Source organism: Somniosus microcephalus, unplaced genomic scaffold, assembly GCF_052327205.1.
Source record: "Somniosus microcephalus isolate GS21.2 unplaced genomic scaffold, FLI_Smic_1.0 scaffold108, whole genome shotgun sequence".
NCBI classification, from domain to species: Eukaryota; Metazoa; Chordata; class Chondrichthyes; order Squaliformes; family Somniosidae; genus Somniosus; species Somniosus microcephalus.
The window spans coordinates 708,535-725,405 of record NW_028225295.1 but is presented as its reverse complement, the minus strand read 5'-3'; positions in this window follow the sequence as shown (position 1 = coordinate 725,405).

Below are 16,871 nucleotides of genomic sequence, written 5' to 3'. Positions count from 1 at the left end.
CCAGGGGTCACAGACTAAGGATAAGGGGTAAGCCTTTTAGGACAGAGATGAGGAGGAATTTCTTCACCCAGAGAGTGGTGAACCTGTGGAATTCTCTACCACAGAAGGCAGTAGAGGCCAATTCATTAAATATATTCAAGAAGGAGTTGGATATATTTCTTAAGGCTAAAGGGATATGGGGAGAAGGCAGGAACAGGGTACTGAATTTGGATGATCAGCCATGATCTTGTTGAATGGCGGAGCAGGCTCGAGGGGCTGAATGGCCGACTCCTGCTCCTATCTTCTATGTTTCCCTCACTGATTGCAGCTCTTAACCAACACCGACTTTACAAAGAAAGCCCCGCGTGGCAGCCTGGAGCTCAGGGGCCCAGCGCGCAGGCGCGGGGGAGGATGTTTGACAGGGGCCCAGGGTGTGTGCTGAGCATGCGCGGTGCGGGCCGGGCGCCTGTGGAGCAGGGGAGGGCGGGGCCATGGGGCGCATGCGCGGGGTCAGTCACAACTGTGAGCGGCGGCCGGAGCGCTTTCTGGAGCGCGGGGGCTGGTGGGGATTGCAGCCGCCATTACTGTTGATTCTTTCAACCAACCTGTGCAGCAGCTGGGGCCTGAAAATCAGCTTCACTGCCCCTGGGCTGGGAAAGAGCGACATGAGACAACATTCTCCCTCTTACCCCTTTCTACACTCCTTTTACAGGGTTTTTAGAAGTGGAGCATTTACAGACCGGAAGCTCAGACCAGACATCACGTCAGGATCTGACAGTCGCTCGATTCATCAGGACCTGAAAATCATCGGCCTTTGCACATGGAAGGAAAGAGCAGTGATCACAGCGTAGACAAACCGCACACGTGTTCCGTGTGTGGACTCGCCTTCAGCCGATCGCCTGACCTTGCGAGACACGTGCTCCGTCACACCGGGGAGAAACCAGGTGAAGGTGGGGACAGCGGGAAGGGATTCAGTTCCCCGTCTACATCAGAAGTTCATCGGCGCAGTGACACTGGGGTCAGTCCATTCACCTGCTCCGTGTGTGGGAAGGGATTTGTGTATTCATCCCACCTGCTGAGACACCAGCAAGCTCACTCTGATGAGAAACCATTTAAATGTTCTGACTGCGGGAAGAGCTTCAAATACTCCAAGGATCTGAAGCAACACCAGCTTGTTCACACTGATGAGAGAGCGTTTAAATGTTCTGACTGGGAAGAGTTTTAAAAGCTCCGGGGCTCTGAAGGAACACCAGCGAGTTCACATTGGGGAGAGGCCATTTCCCTGCTCTGTGTGTGAGAAAGGATTCACTGATTCATCCAACCTGCTGATACACCAGCTTGTTCACACTGATGAGAGACCATTTACATGTTCTGACTGTGGGAAGAGTTTTAAAAGATCCGGGGCTCTGACCAGACACCAGCAAGTTCACAGTGGAGAGAGGCCATTTCCCTGCTCTGTGTGTGGGAAGGGATTCTTGCAGTCCAACAACCTGCTGGCACACAAGCTTGTTCACACTGATGAGAGAGCGTTTACATGTTCTGACTGTGGGAAGAGCTTTAAAAGCTCCAATGACCTGCTGAGACACCAGCGAGTTCACACTGTTCTGTAGCGCAGGGCCCTGTAGACAGCTGGGGTGACATGAACGTGGAATGGATGAATGTTTTATAAATTCTTGTACTGCTGTTTAAACTCTCAATCTGTTGTGCTGATGATTCCCTTGATTTAACTGTTAATGTTATTTTTGTTTTTCTCCTTATCACAGGCAATTGCCTATTAAAAGTCAACCATCACAACCAATAAAACATGTAACATAACCAAAAAAGTTTAAAGGAAACTTAAATGAAATTAAAATTCTATTTTCGGTGGTGATGATGCACGCCAGTCCCTCCGGTACCCACCGGTCGCGGAAGGCCTCGAGCGCGCCGGTGGACTGTTCATGTTATTACATCGAATGTACAGCACAGAAACAGGCCATTCGGCCCAACTGGTCCATGCCGGGGTTTATGCTCCACACGAGCCTCCTCCGACATATCCTCCTATGTTTATCTGGCTTCTCCTTAAATACATCTATACCATTCACCTCAACTACTCCTTGTGGGAGTGAGTTCCCCATTCTCATCACTCTCTGGGTAAAGAAATTTCTCCTGAATTCCCTCCTGGATTTATTAATGACTATTATATTTATGGCCCCATAAATATGATGAGATTCTGTTAAGCTGCCCAGTATGTTGTTGTACTTTGTCTTTTTCTGATGAATGAAACATTACTGAGCCCCTGTACCCGTGTTATGGGATGAAGTGCCAGACAAGTGAAGGCACAACGTCTGGGTGTGAATCTAATAATAACCTCACGGACCGTATAGGTGTGATAACCAGATGGGCTTGTGGTTATAGTCTGGTCACAGATGGACTAAATTCCCTGAATTAGCAGGAGTTCAGGAGGCGGCCAACAGACGGGTCCAAACAGTCCCATTTCCTGAGCGGTAACCAAGCTTGTGTATAAGAACAGGCCACTTAAGCCGTTGTCAGTTGGAACAGACTCAAGAAGATCACGCGCAAATCCACTGTACTTCTATTCTCCAGATTGAGGGAATTATCACCTGATCTGTGTTATGCAGCGCTCTTAATAAAGCCTGGAGAGACAATTTGTGTTCTTGTGAGCTTGATTATCTGGTATCCGAAACCCTAGGACTCCCGATCATTAGAGTCAACCTCAGTGTGTGGAAAGGGATTCCCTGGTGTATCCCACCCGCTGACACACCAGAGTGTCCACAGTGTGACTGCGGTGGGTCGATTCCACTGTTTCCGATGCCTTTAATCACATCCAGGACTGAACCATGTTAATTCAGGCAACTGGGGCTTGTTAATGTTAAAACCCCAATAACTGGGCTGGATTTAAAGATTATTCCCTGTTCTCTCAGTACTAGTGTGCAGAGAGAAGCTGATGTTATAGAATCATAGAGCACAGTAGGGTGCCTTTCGGCCCATCGTGCTGGTGCCAGCTCTCTGAAAGAGCGATGCAATTAGTCCCACTGCCCTGCTCTTTCCCCACAGCCCTGCAAATTTCTGCTTTTAGTATATATCCAATTCCCTTTTGAAAGTTACTATTGAATCTGCTTCCACCTCCCATTCAGGCAGTGCATTCCAGGTCATCACAATTCGCTGTGTAAAAAAAGTCTCCTCATTTCCTCTCTCGATTCTTTTGCCAATGATCTGAAATCTGTGTCCTCTCGTTACCGACCCTCCTGCCAGTGACAACAGCTTCTCCTTGTTTGCTCGATCAAAACCTCTCATAATTTTGAGCACCTCGATCACAGCTCCACTTAACCGTCTCTGCTCCAAGTTACATTGCCAACGTTTTGTGAGTTGTTGCTGTGATCAAGGTGCTGGATGTCCGTGCCTGGGGAATGGGACATTCTATCCTCGTGAGCGCCGAGTGTCAGCATCCAGCAATCTCTGGTCAGGGACTGTCTTTTTAAACTGCCTCACCTCAGCTTTTTGACTCCCTGATTTCATTATTAAACATTTCAGAGTTTTTGCAGAGTGACCAAGGCTGAACAGATAAATGTGAGGTATTACATTTTGGTAGGAAGAATGGGGAGGTCACTTATCACTTGGAGGGTGCGAGTCTAGGTGGGGTAGAGGAACAAAGGGATCTCGGAGTACAAATACACAAATCACTAAAAGTTGCGACACAGGTTAGCAAAGCCATAAAAAAAGCAAACCAAGCACTAGGGTTTATTTCTAGAGGGATAGAATTGAAAAGTAGTGCAGCTATGCTAAACCTGTATCGAACCTTGGTTAGACCACACTTAGAGTACTGCGTACAGTTCTGGTCGCCATATTATAAAAAGGATATAGAGGCACTGGAGAGGGTGCAGAGAAGATTTACAAGGGTGATACCAGAAATGCGAGGGTATACATATCAGGAAAGGATGAACAGGCTGGGTCTCTTTTCTCTTGAAAACAGAAGGCTGAGGGGTGACCTAATAGAGGTCTTTAAAATTATGAAAAATGTTGATAGAGTGGATACAGAGAGAATGTTTCCACTTGTGGGGAAGAGCATAACTCGAGGCCTCAATATAAGATAGTCACCAAGAAATCCAATGGGGAATTCAGAAGAAATTTCTTTACCCAGAGAGTGGTGAGAATGTGGAACTCGCTGCCACAGGGAGTGGTTGAAGCGAATAGTATCGATGCATTTAAGGGGAGGCTGGACAAGCATATGAGGGAGAAGGGAATCGAGGGTTATGCTGATAGATTTAGATGAGGAAAGACGGGAGGAGGCTCGAGTGGAGCATAAACACCGGCATGGACTGGTTGGGCCGAATGGCCTGTTTCTGTGCCGTATATCCGATGTAATCCTATGTCAAGTATCCCAGCTGGCTTAGCTCCAGGCACTTTAGCTCAGTGGGCAGCACTCTCACCTCTGAGTCAGAAGGTCGTGGGTTCAAGTCCCAGTCCAGAGACTTGAGCATAAAAATCTAGGCTGACACTCCAGTACTGAGAGAGTGCTGCGCTGTCAGAGGTGCCGTCTTTCGGATGAGATGTTAAACCGAGGCCCCCGTCTGCTCTTTCAGGTGGATGTAAAAGATCCCATGGCACTACATTGAAGAAGAGCAGGGGAGTTCTCCCCGGTGTCCTGGGGCCAATATTTATCCCTCAATCAACATCACTGAAATAGATTATCTGGTCATTGTCACATTGCTGTTTGTGGGAGCTTGCTGTGCACCAATTGGCTGCCGTGTTTCCTACATTACAACAGTGACTACACTTCAGAGGTTCTTCATTGGCTGTAAAGCGCTCTGGGACATCCTGAGGTTGTGAAAGGTGCTATATAAATGCAAGTCTTTCTTTCTCAGCAAGAGGGTGAGGGTGAGTGTCAGTGGTTGGAGGGAGGAGCTCAGTGTTGTCACTGGGTGGACACAGACAGATTGAAGCTAAAAGACAGAGAATGCTGAAGTTTGGAATGAAAACACCCAAAGTCAGGAGATGAGCCCTTTGCCTCGATAAGGGAGGTGGTTGCTAAGAGACCCACAGACCTAATAACACTGCAAACTGCTCAGGCAGTAGACTTGTTGCAACATGTGAGGTCACGAGTGAGTTGGTGCCCAGACAACAGAGCCTTGGGCATTCCTGAGAGAGACAAACTGGTTCTGTAACCGGGAGAACAGGTTGAGGGAGTCACCCTACGTGGGACGGCTCGTCTCAGGTGTTAACACAGAGTCAGCTTGGGAATGGGATGATCAATGAATCATAGAATCATAGACATTTACAGCACAGAAGGAGGCCATTCGGCCCATCTTGTACATGCCGGCCGACAAAGAGCTATCCACCCTAATCCCACTTTCCAGCACTTGGTCCGCAGCCTTGTAGGTTACGGCACTTCAAGTACATATCTGTTAGGGTGAAAATTATATAGCTTAAAGCAGCAACATAAAGAATTAAAGAATGTTTTGTAAGAAGTGAACTTGTAAATAAGAAACAAGACTAAACAAACTCAGCTTAAGAGGGGGCGGCTCAGCTCGGGACACAACCTGTAATTCCCCCTTAGGCTTTACAACATTCGCTGCCCTCATTTTGTGTTAAATTCACAAAGCTTCCATCTTTGTCCCATGAGGATTCCCCATAGTATGTCTAAGTGCTGTTGTGGTGGGCAAGGGGCAGGAATTAACTGTTTGTGTCTGTTCCCATTAAAACCATTGTGCTTGACATTAATTGAATTGAGGAATAGTCGACATTTTTAAGTAGTTTCTTGCCAGATTGAGGGTAGGCAAGATAATTGATAGAAGGCCTCCAATCAAATTACATCAGTGCCCTTCAGCCAGTCAGATTAATGTGTTCAAATGAGGCAAAATAAAATGAACAGTTATTGAATGTGGGAAACACTAAATATTTCACATTTATTCAGTGGTGCAGCCTTCTGCAAACTATTTGCTGGAAGCCCTTTGGATGTATTAACGTAATTCTACTATTCTATAATGCAAAGTCGATGAATCAGAATTGTGAGTATTGATGAGTTACAGTAATTGGTAGCTGCAAAACTGCCCATTTTGTAATTAACCATTAAAAAGTGCCCAAAGTTCTGGAAGGTTCCATATCATTTTATGTTGCCAAACTAGTATCCTGTGAGGACCGGGGAGTTGTTGCTGGGGGAGCGAGATTGGTTGAAGACACCTGTGTGTAATATTTTGCTATAATGTATAAAAGAAGTTTCAATACCTTGTTGCTAAGGGAACGTGATTGGGTGAGGACAAGAGAATTGTTGCTGGGGGAGAATGTTGTCAATTTCTGTCCTGGACTCTCAGTGATGGCTTTTGGAAACTCCTTTCACAGGCTGTGAGAAGGGCAGGATTGACAGACGGGGAAACTCAAACCAAACTTCATATCAAGATCTCCGAGAGTCACTCCATTCATCAGGACCTGAAATTCATCGGCCTTTTGAGTGTGGAAGGAGAAATGTTTGGGAGGTAAGTAGCATGGAGTCCAGTTCTACGGAGTACGGCTTCTACAGAGTACTTAACTCGGGAATTGGGTGAGTGAGCGAATTCGATGAGGTGGGGGTAAGAGGTGCTGCTTGATACGTGAAAAAATATAAACAACTAGGGTTTAATTAGGACTGTGGGCTAAGTTACAGTAAAGATCTAAAGCATAAAACTAAATGTAATAAATTAAAGAAGGTTATTACCTAGATTAAAAACTATTAATAGACAATTGGTTATTTCAAAACTTGAAAACCTAATTAGTTAAATAAAATACAATAGAGATGGCCGGGCAGGTGATGTGTTGCAGCTGTAGCATGTGGGAGCTGGTGGACCCCAGTGTGATCCACAGCAACCACATAGAGTCATAGAGGCACAGGAGGAGGCCATTCGGCCCATCGAGTCCGTGCCGGCTCTCTGTAGAGCAATCCAGTCAGTCCCATTCCCCCGCTCTGCCCCCATAGCCCTGCAAGTTTATTTCCCTCAAGTGTCTATCCAGTCTCCCCTTGAAAACATTGAGTGTCTCCGCTTCCACCACTTCCGTCGCCAGCGAGTTCCAGGTCCTCACCACCCGCTGCGTAAAAAAGTTTTTCCTCACATCCCCCCTGTATCTCTTGTCCAAAACCTTAAATCTGTGTCCCCTAGTCCTTGTACCATCAACTAGTGGGAACAGCCTTTCTCCGTCTAGCCTATCCAAACCCGTCATAATCTTGTACACCTCTGTCAAATCACCCCTCAACCTCCTTTGCCCTAATGAAAACAAATCCAGCTTCTCCAACCTGTCCTTGTAGCTAAGATCCCCCATCCCCGGAACCATTCTGGTAAATCTCCTCTGCACCCTCTCAAGGGCCTTCACATCCTTCCTAAAGTGTGGTGACCAGAAGTGTCTGCAACTCGAGGAACTTCGGCTCAGAGTTAGAGTCATAGGGTTATACAGCACAGAAAGAGGCCCTTCGGCCCATCGTGTCCGTGCCGGCCATCAAGCCCTGTCTAATCCCATTTTCCAGCACTTGGTCCGTAGCCTTGTATGCTATGGCGGTTCAAGTGCTCATCTAAATGCTTCTTGAATGTTGTGAGGGTTCCTGCCTCTACCACCCTTTCAGGCAGTGAGTTCCAGATTCCAACCACCCTCTGGGTGAAAAAGTTTTTCCTCAAATCCCCTCTAAACCTCCTTCCCCTTACCTTGAAACGATGCCCCCTGGTTATTGACCCCTCTACTAAGGGGAAAAGTTTCTTTCTATCTACCCTATCTATGCCCCTCATAATTTTGTACACCTCAATCAGGTCCCCCCTCAGCCTTCTCTGCTCCAAGGAAAACAACCCCAGCCTGTCCAGTCTCTCTTCATAGCTGAAGCGCTCCAGCCCAGGTAACATCCTGGTGAATCTCCTCTGCACCCTCTCCAATGCAATCACATCCTTCCTATATTGTGTCTACCAGAACTGCACACAGTATTCCAGCTGTGGCCTAACTAGCATTTCGTACAGCTCCATCATAACCTCCCTGCTCTTATATTCTATGCCTCGGCTAATGAAGGTAAGTATCCCATATGCCTTTTTAACCACCTTATCTACCTGTCCTGCTGCCTTCAGGGATCTATGTACATGCACACCAAGGTCCCTCTGATCCTCTGTCCTTCCTAGGGTCCTACAATTCATTGTATATTCCCTTGCCTTGTTAGTCCTCCCAAAATGCATCACCTCACACTTTTCAGGGTTAAATTCCATTTGCCACTGTTCTGCCCATCTGACCAATCCATCTATATCGTCCTGTGGCCTGAGGCTTCTCTCCTCGCTATTTACCACTCCACCAATTTTTGTGTCATCTGCGAACTTACTGATCATACCTCCTACATTGATATCTAAATCACTAATGTACACTACAAACAGCAATGGACTCAGCACTGATCCCTGCGATACACCACTGGACACAGGCTTCCAGTCACAAAAACAACCTTCGACCATCACCCTCTACCTCCTGCCACTAAGCCAATTTTGGATCCAATGTGCCAAATTGCCCGGGATCCCATGGGTTCTTACCTTCTTGACCAATCTCCCATGTGGGACTTTGTCAAAAGCCTTACTGAAGTCCATGTAGACCATATCAACTGCACTACCCTCATCCACACACCTAGTCACCCCCTCTCAAAATTCAATCAAATTGGTTAGAAACATAGAAAACATAGAAACATAGAGATAGGAACAGGAGTAGGCCATTCGGCCCTTCGCGCCTGCTCCGCCATTCAATGAGATCATGGCTGATCTTCGTCTGAGATCATAGCTGATCTTACCAGTTCAGTACCCCGTCCCCGCCTTTTCTCCGTAACCCTTAATCCCCTTAGCCTTCAGAAATATATCCAATTCTCTCTTGAAAATATTTATTGAATTAGCCTTCACAGCCCTCTGTGGCAGGGAATTCCACAGGCTCACCACTCTTTGAGTGAAGAAATTCTTCCTCATCTCTGTTTTAAATGATTTGCCCGCTATTTTTAGACTGTGGCCCCTGGTTCTGTGCTCCCCGGCCATTGGAAACATTCTCTCTGAATTCAGCCTGTCCAGGCCTGCCATAATTTTATATGTTTCGATGAGATCCCCTCTCAATCTTCTAAACTCCAGTGAGTACAAGCCCAAACTATTTAATCTCTCTTCGTAGGTCATTCCCGCCATTCCAGGTATCAGCCTGGTGAATCGCCGTTGCACTCTTTCCATGGCAAGAACATCCTTCCGCAGATGGGGCGACCAAAACTGTACACAATACTCCAGATGCGGTCTCACCAGCACCTTGTACAGCTGTAGTAAGGTATCCCTATTCCTATACTCGAACCCCCTTGATATGAAGGCCAACATACCATTTGCCTTCTTAATCGCCTGTTGCACCTGCATGCTCTCCTTCAGTGACTGGTGCACAAGAACACCCAGGTCCCTCTGCACTTCCCCATCTCCCAATCTATTGCCATTTAGATAATAATCTACCCTCCTGTTTTTACCCCCAAAGTGGATAACCTCGCATTTATCCACATTATAGTGCATCTGCCACGTATCCGCCCATTCCCCCAACCTGTCCAAATCGCACTGTAGCCTCCTGACATCCTCATCAGAGCCCACCCCTCCTCCTAGTTTAGTGTCGTCAGCGAATTTGGAAATATTGCATCCAATTCCCTGATCCAGATCATTTATATATATTGTGAACAGCTGGGGTCCCAGGACAGATCCTTGCGGCACCCCGCTGGTCACTGCCTGCCACTCCGAAAACGAGCCGTTTATTCCAACTCTCTGTTTTCTATCCGCCAGCCAGTTCTCTATCCACGTTAATACTTTGCCCCCAATCCCATGAGCCTTAATTTTGCATGATAATCTTTTGTGTGGAACCTTATCGAAGGCTTTCTGGAAGTCAAGGTACACCACATCCACTGGCTCTCCCCCATCTATTTTACCAGTTACTTCCTCAAAAAATTCCAGCAGATTAGTCAAACACGATTTACCCTTTGTAAATCCATGTTGACTCTGTCCGATCCTTTCCCCATTTGTCAAGTGCTCCGCTATTTTATCCTTAATAATGGACTCTAGCATTTTGCCCACAACTGATGTAAGGCTTACTGGTCTATAATTCCCTGCTTTCTCTCTACCCCCCTTTTTAAATATTGGGGTAACATTAGCTACCCTCCAATCCACGGGTACTGTTCCCAAGTCAATGGAGTTCCGGAAGATGATCCTTAGAGCATCTGCTATCTCCAGGGCCACCTCCTTAAGTACCCTAGGATGTAGTTTATCAGGCCCCGGGGATTTGTCGGCCTTCAGTCCCCTCAACTTACCCAACACCATATCCCTAGAGATACTAATTTCTGTCAGCTCCTCCCTCTCATTAGTCCCTATGTTTGCCGATATTCCTGGGAGGTTATTTGTGTCCTCCTTTGTGAATACAGAACCAAAGTATGAGTTTAATTGGTCTGCCATTTCCTTATTCTCCATTATATATTCTCCCGAATCGGACTGCAAGGGACCAACTTGGGATTTTACCAGTCTTTTCCTCCTGATATACCGATAAAAGCTTTTGCAGTCTGTCTTTATGTTTGCTGCAAGTTTACTTTCGTATTCTATTTTCCCCTTCCTGATTAATCCCTTTGTCCTCTTTTGCTGTATCCTGTACTGCCCCCAATCTTCCGGTCTGGTGCTTTTTTTTGCCAGTTGATATGCCCTTTTTTTTGATTTTATGCTGTCCCTAATTTCCCTCGTTATCCACGGTTGAGTCACCTTTTTAGGTTTATTTTTATGCCAAACCGGTATAAACATGTTCTGGAATTCTTCCATTCTATCTTTGAATGCTTGCCATTGTCTCTCCACTGTCAATCCCCCCAGAAACACCACCCAATCAATCTTACCCAATTCCCGTCTCATACCCTCGTAATTCCCTTTATTTAAGTTCTGGACCTTAGTCTCTGATTCAATTTCCTCACTCTCCATCTCGACTGAGAGCTCGATCATATTATGATCGCTCTGACCCAAGGGGCCTCGTACAAGAAGATTGCTGCTAAGTCCCTTCTCATTGCACAATACCCAGTCTAAAATGGCCTGATCTCGAGTCGGCTCCTCGACATATTGGTCCAGATAACCGTCCCGAAAACATTCCAGGAATTCCTCCTCCTCAGAATTTTTACTAATTTGGGTAGTCCAATCAATATGTAAATTAAAGTCACCCATGATGACAGCTGTGCTCTTATCGCACGCTTCTCTAATTTCCCTTTTTATGCCTTCCCTCACCTCCATATTACTATTTGGAGGCCTATATATCACACCCACTAACGTTTTCCTCCCCTTGCTATTTCTCATTTCTACCCATACAGATTCCGTTTCATCCGAGTTAATATCCTTCCTTTCCATTGCATTAATCCCCTCCTTTACCAGCAATGCTACCCCACCTCCCCTACCTTTTTGCCGATCCTTCCTAAATATTGTATATCCCTGGATGTTAAGTTCCCAGCCTTGCCCACCCTGCAGCCACGTTTCTGTAATCCCAATCAAATCATACTTGTTTACCTCTATTTCCACAACTAATTCATCCACCTTGTTCCTAATGCTTCTAGCATTAAGATACAAAGCCTTCAGGCTTGCTTTTTTCACACTCTCATTATGAATTAGTTTGGCCCTTTGTGTTTCTCTCCTTTGCTTATTGCTTCTCACCTTTCTACCATCTATTTCTGACTTCATATGACTTCCCTCTTTTCCACTACCTAGGTTCCCATCCCCCTGCCAAATTAGTTTAAATCCTCCCGAACCGCCCTAGAAAATATTACCCCGAGGACATCGGCTCCCTCACAGTTCAGGTGTAGACCGTCCCCTTGGTACAGGTCACTCCTCCCCAAGAACTGGTTCCAATGCCTCAGGAATTTAAATCCCTCTCCCTTGCACCACTGCTCAAGCCACGTATTTAGCTTATCTATCTTACTCTCTCTAAACTTATTAGCTCGTGGCACTGGTAGCAATCCAGAGATTACTACCTTTGAGGTCCTACTTTTCAATTTAGCTCCTAACTCCCTAAATTCAGCTTGTAGGACCTCCTCCCTCTTTTTACCTATATCGTTGGTACCTACATGTACCACGACAACTGGCTGATACCCCTCCCCCTTCAGAATGCTCTGCACCCGCTCCGAGACATCCTTGACCCTTGCACCAGGGAGGCAACATACCATCTTGGAGTCTCGGTCTCGGCCACAGAAACTCCTATCTATCCCCCTTACAATTGAATCCCCTATCACTATAGCCCTATCCCTCTTTTTCCCGCCCTTCTGTGCAGCAGAGCCAGTCATGGTGGCCTGAACCTGGCTGCTGATGCCTTCCCCTGATAAGTCATCTCCCCCAACAGTGCCCAAAACGGTAAACCTGTTTTGGAGGGAGATGACCGCAGGTGACTCCTGCACTACCTTCCTGCCTTTTGGTCACCCATTTACTGTCTGAGCTAGCCTTTACCTGCGGTGTGACCAACTCACTGAATGTGCTATCCACAAGATCCTCAGCATCGCGTATGCTCCAGAGTGAGTCCATTCGCAGCTCCAGCACCGCCATGCGGTCCGCTAGGAGCTGCAGCTGGACACACTTCCTGCACACATAGTTGTCAGGGACAGTGTCCCTGATTTCCCACATGGCACAGGAGGAGCATGGCATGGGTCCGAGCTGCCCTTCCATGACTTAACCCTTACAATACCCTTTTATTTACTACGATTTAGATTAATTATTGAATTCTACTTAGAATAAGTTTGTGAAAGTACTCACCAACCAGTCACCTACCTGTTTTCTGGTGTTGTATTTTCACTGCCGCCTCCTGTCCTGGAACCTTTTCCACCTAGGTTAGGCTCCTGAAATAAAATAAATTGAACCTACCTTTTCAACTTCCCCTAACCCCTAAAAGGTTAGAGGAGGTGGAAGGGTGGGAGACACTACACTGTAGTGTTTCGGGTTTAGCAACAGCTCCACCTATATAAGAGTTACTGGCCTCCTGCTCTCCTGATTGCACCAGCTGTGAAAGAAAAAGCCCGCGAAAGGTGAGCTTTTAAACTCTCCCGCCTCGGGCTGCTTCCGCGCAGGTCCGCTGCTTCTCCGGTCTCGGGGCTGTGGGCCTCGGTGCCTCTGACTGCTCCCTCTCAAGCCTTTAAGCTCTCCCGCCTCGGGCTGCTTCCGCGCAGGTCCGCTGCTTCTCCGGTCTCGGGGCTGTGGGCCTCGGTGCCTCTGACTGCTCCCTCTCAAGCCTTTAAGCTCTCCCGCCTCGGGCTGCTTCCGCGCAGGTCCGCTGCTTCTCCGGTCTCGGGGCTGTGGGCCTCGGTGCCTCTGACTGCTCCCTCTCAAGCCTTTAAGCTCTCCCGCCTCGGGCTGCTTCCGCGCAGGTCCGCTGCTTCTCCGGTCTCGGGGCTGTGGGCCTCGGTGCCTCTGACTGCTCCCCCTGACAAAGCCATGCTGACTATCCTCGAGTAATCCTTGCCTCTCTAAGTGTAGACTCATTCTGTCCCTCAGAATTTTTTCCAATAATTTCCCGACCACTGATGTTCGGCTCACTGGCCTGTAATTCCCTGGTTTATCCCTACTACCCTTGTTGAATAATGGTACTACATTAGCTGTCCCCCAGTCCTCCGGTACCTCCCCTGTGGCCAGAGAGGTTCTGAAAATTTGTGTCAGAGCCCCTGCAATCTCCTCCCTTGCCTCACACAGCAGCCTGGGATACATCTCGTCTGGGCCTGGGGATTTATCCACTTTTAAGCACGCTAAAACCACTAGTACCTCCTCCCTCTCAATACTAATTTGTTCAAGTATATCACAATCCCCCTGCCTGATTTCTATGCCTACATCGTCATTCTCCATAGTGAACACAGATGCAAAATATTCATTTAAAACCTCACCCACATCTTCCGGCTCTACACACAGATTGCCACTTTGGTCCCTAATGGGCCCTACTCTTTCCCTGGTTATCCTCTTGCCCTTAATATACTTATAAAACACCTTGGGATTTTCCTTTATTTTGCCTGCCAGTGTTTTTTCATGCCCCCTCCTCGCTCTCCTAATTGCTTTTTTAAGTACCCCCTGCACTTTCTATACTCCTCTAGGGCTTCCACTGTTTTTAGTCCTTTTTATCTGCCAAATGCCTCCCTTTTTTTCCTAAACCATTCTTGTATATCTCTTGACATCCAGGGTTCCCTGGGCTTGTTGGTCCCACCCTTGACCTTTACGGGAACATGTTGCCATTGTACTCTCTCTATTTCCTTTCTGAAAGACTCCCACTGCTCTGATGTGGATTTTCCCACAAGTAGCTGATCCCAGTCCACTTTGGCCAGATCCTGCCTTATCATATTAAAATCGGCCTTCCCCCAATTTAGAACCTTTATTTCCGGTCCATCTTTGTCCTTTTCCATGACTACCTTAAATCTCACCGAATTATGGTCACTGTCACCAAAATGTCACCAAAAAAACTCTAACGCCTGCACATCTGCCAATGCACTTTATTATGTTTATGTTACAAGTCAAATGAATGTTAAATGTCTTAATCAAAATGTACACTCTCGGGAGCCGCAAGCCTACATTTCGTTGTACTGCACTTGTGCACTAACAATGACAATAAAGTTGATTATTATTATTATTATTATACTTCTACCACTTGCCCGGCTACATTTCCTGGAATTAGGTCCAGTACCGCCCCCTCTCTTGTAAGACTTTCTACATGCTGGCTCAAAGAGCTCTCCTGGATGCAGTTGATGAGCTGGAGTCCGAGCTTCGGACACTGAGATACATCAGGGAGGGAGAAAGTTACCTGGACACTTTGTTCCAGGAGGCAGTCACACCCCTTAGGTTAAATCCTTCAGATTTGGTCCGTGGTCAGGGACAGGAGGGTGTGACTATGAGTGAGGCAGGTATGGGGATCCAGAAGGTAGCATTGGAGGAGCCTCAGCCCTTGCACTTGTCTAACAGGTACGAGGTTCTTGCAGCCTGGGTGGGCGAGAGCAGGGACTGCAGGGAGGATGAGCAATCTGATCACAGCACTGTGGTACAGGGGGCCATTCAAGTTGGGGAGTAAAAAGTAAAGTAGTAGTGGTAGGGGACAGTATAGTTAGGGGGATAGATACTGTTCTCTGTAGCCGAGAGTGTGAGTCCCGAAGTCTGTGTTGCCTGCCCGGTGCCCGGGTTAAGGACATCTCCTCTGGGCTGGAGAGGAACTTGGAGTGGGAGGGGAAGGATCCAGTTATCATGTCCACACAGGTACCAAGGACATAGGTAGGGCTAAGAAAGAGGTTCTACTGAGGGAGTACGAGCAGCTAGGGGCTAAATTAAAAAGCAGAACCACAAAGTAATCTCTGGATTACTACGTGAGCCACGAGCAAATTGGCATAGGGTCAATAAGATCAGAGAGTTGAATGCGTGGCTCACGGATTGGTGTGGGAGAAATGGGTTTCAATTCATGGGGCACTGGCACCAGTACTGGGAAAGAGGGAGCTGTTCTGTTGGGACGGGCTTCACTTGAAGCGTGCGGGGACCAGTGTCCTGGCAAATCGAATAACTAGGGCTGTAGATAGGGCTTTAAACTAAATAGTGGGGGGGGGGAGGGTTCAGGTGAGGGGAAACCTAGAAAGTTAAAGAGAAAGGACAAGGCAATAGTGCAGGGTAGCGATAGGGGTAATGATAACCAGAGTGTGACAGGAAGGGACAGAGCGTACAAGCATAAGAGTGCACCAGCAAATAAGGTCAGAGCAGGAAAAATGGTAAAAAGACAAAATTAAAGGCTCTTTATCTGAATGCATGCAGCATTCGTAACAAGATCGATGAGTTGACGGCACAAATAGAAATAAATGGTTATAATCTGATCGCCATTACAAAGACGTGGTTACAAGGTGACCAAGGCTGGGAACTGAATATTCAGGAGTACTTGACATTTCGGAAGGATAGGCAGGAAGTAAAAGGAGGTGGGGTAGCTCTGTTAATAAAGGATGAGATCAGTACAGTGGTGAGAAATGATCTTGGCTCGGAAGATCAAGATGTAGAATCGGTTTGGGTGGTGATAAGAAATAATAAGGGAAAGAAGTCACTGGTGGAAGTGGTCTATAGGCCCCCTAACAGTAGCTACACTGTGGGACAGAGTATAAATCAAGAAATAATGGGGGCTTGTAAGAAAGGTACTGCAATAATCGTGGGCGATTTTAATCTTCATATAGATTGGACAAATCAAATTGGCAAAGGTAGCCTTGAGGACGAGTTCATAGAATGTATTCAGGACAGATTCTTGGAACAATATGTTGTGGAACCCACCAGGGAACAGGCTATTTTAGATCTGGTAATGGGTAATGAGACAGGATTAGTTAATGATCTCATAGTAAAGGATCCTCTAGGGAACCTGCTCATAACATGATAGAATTTCACATTCAGTTTGAGGGTCTGAAACTAGTGTCTTAAACTTAAATAAAAGCAATTACATGGGTATGAAGACAGAGTTGGGTAAAGTGGACTGGGAAAATAGATTAAAAGGTAAGATGGTAGATAAGCAGTGGCAGACTTTTAAGGAGATATTTCATAACTCTCAGCAAAGATATATTCCAGTGAGAAAGACTCTGAGAAGGATGAACTAAGGAAGTTAAGGAGGGTATCAAATTGAAAGAAAAGGCGTACAATGTTGTGAAGATTAGTGGTAGGCCAGAAGATTGGGACATTTTTACAAACTTGGAAAGGATGACTAAAAAAATTAAAAAAGTGAGAGAGTAAACTGGCAAGAAATATAAAAACAGACAGTAAGAGCTTCTACAAGTATATAAAAAGGAAGAGAGTAGCTAAAGTAAATGTTGATCCCTTAGAGGATGAGAGTGGGGAATTAATAATGGGAAACAAGGAAATGGCAGAGACTTTGAACAAATATTTTGTATCTGTCTTCAAGGGAGAAGACACTAA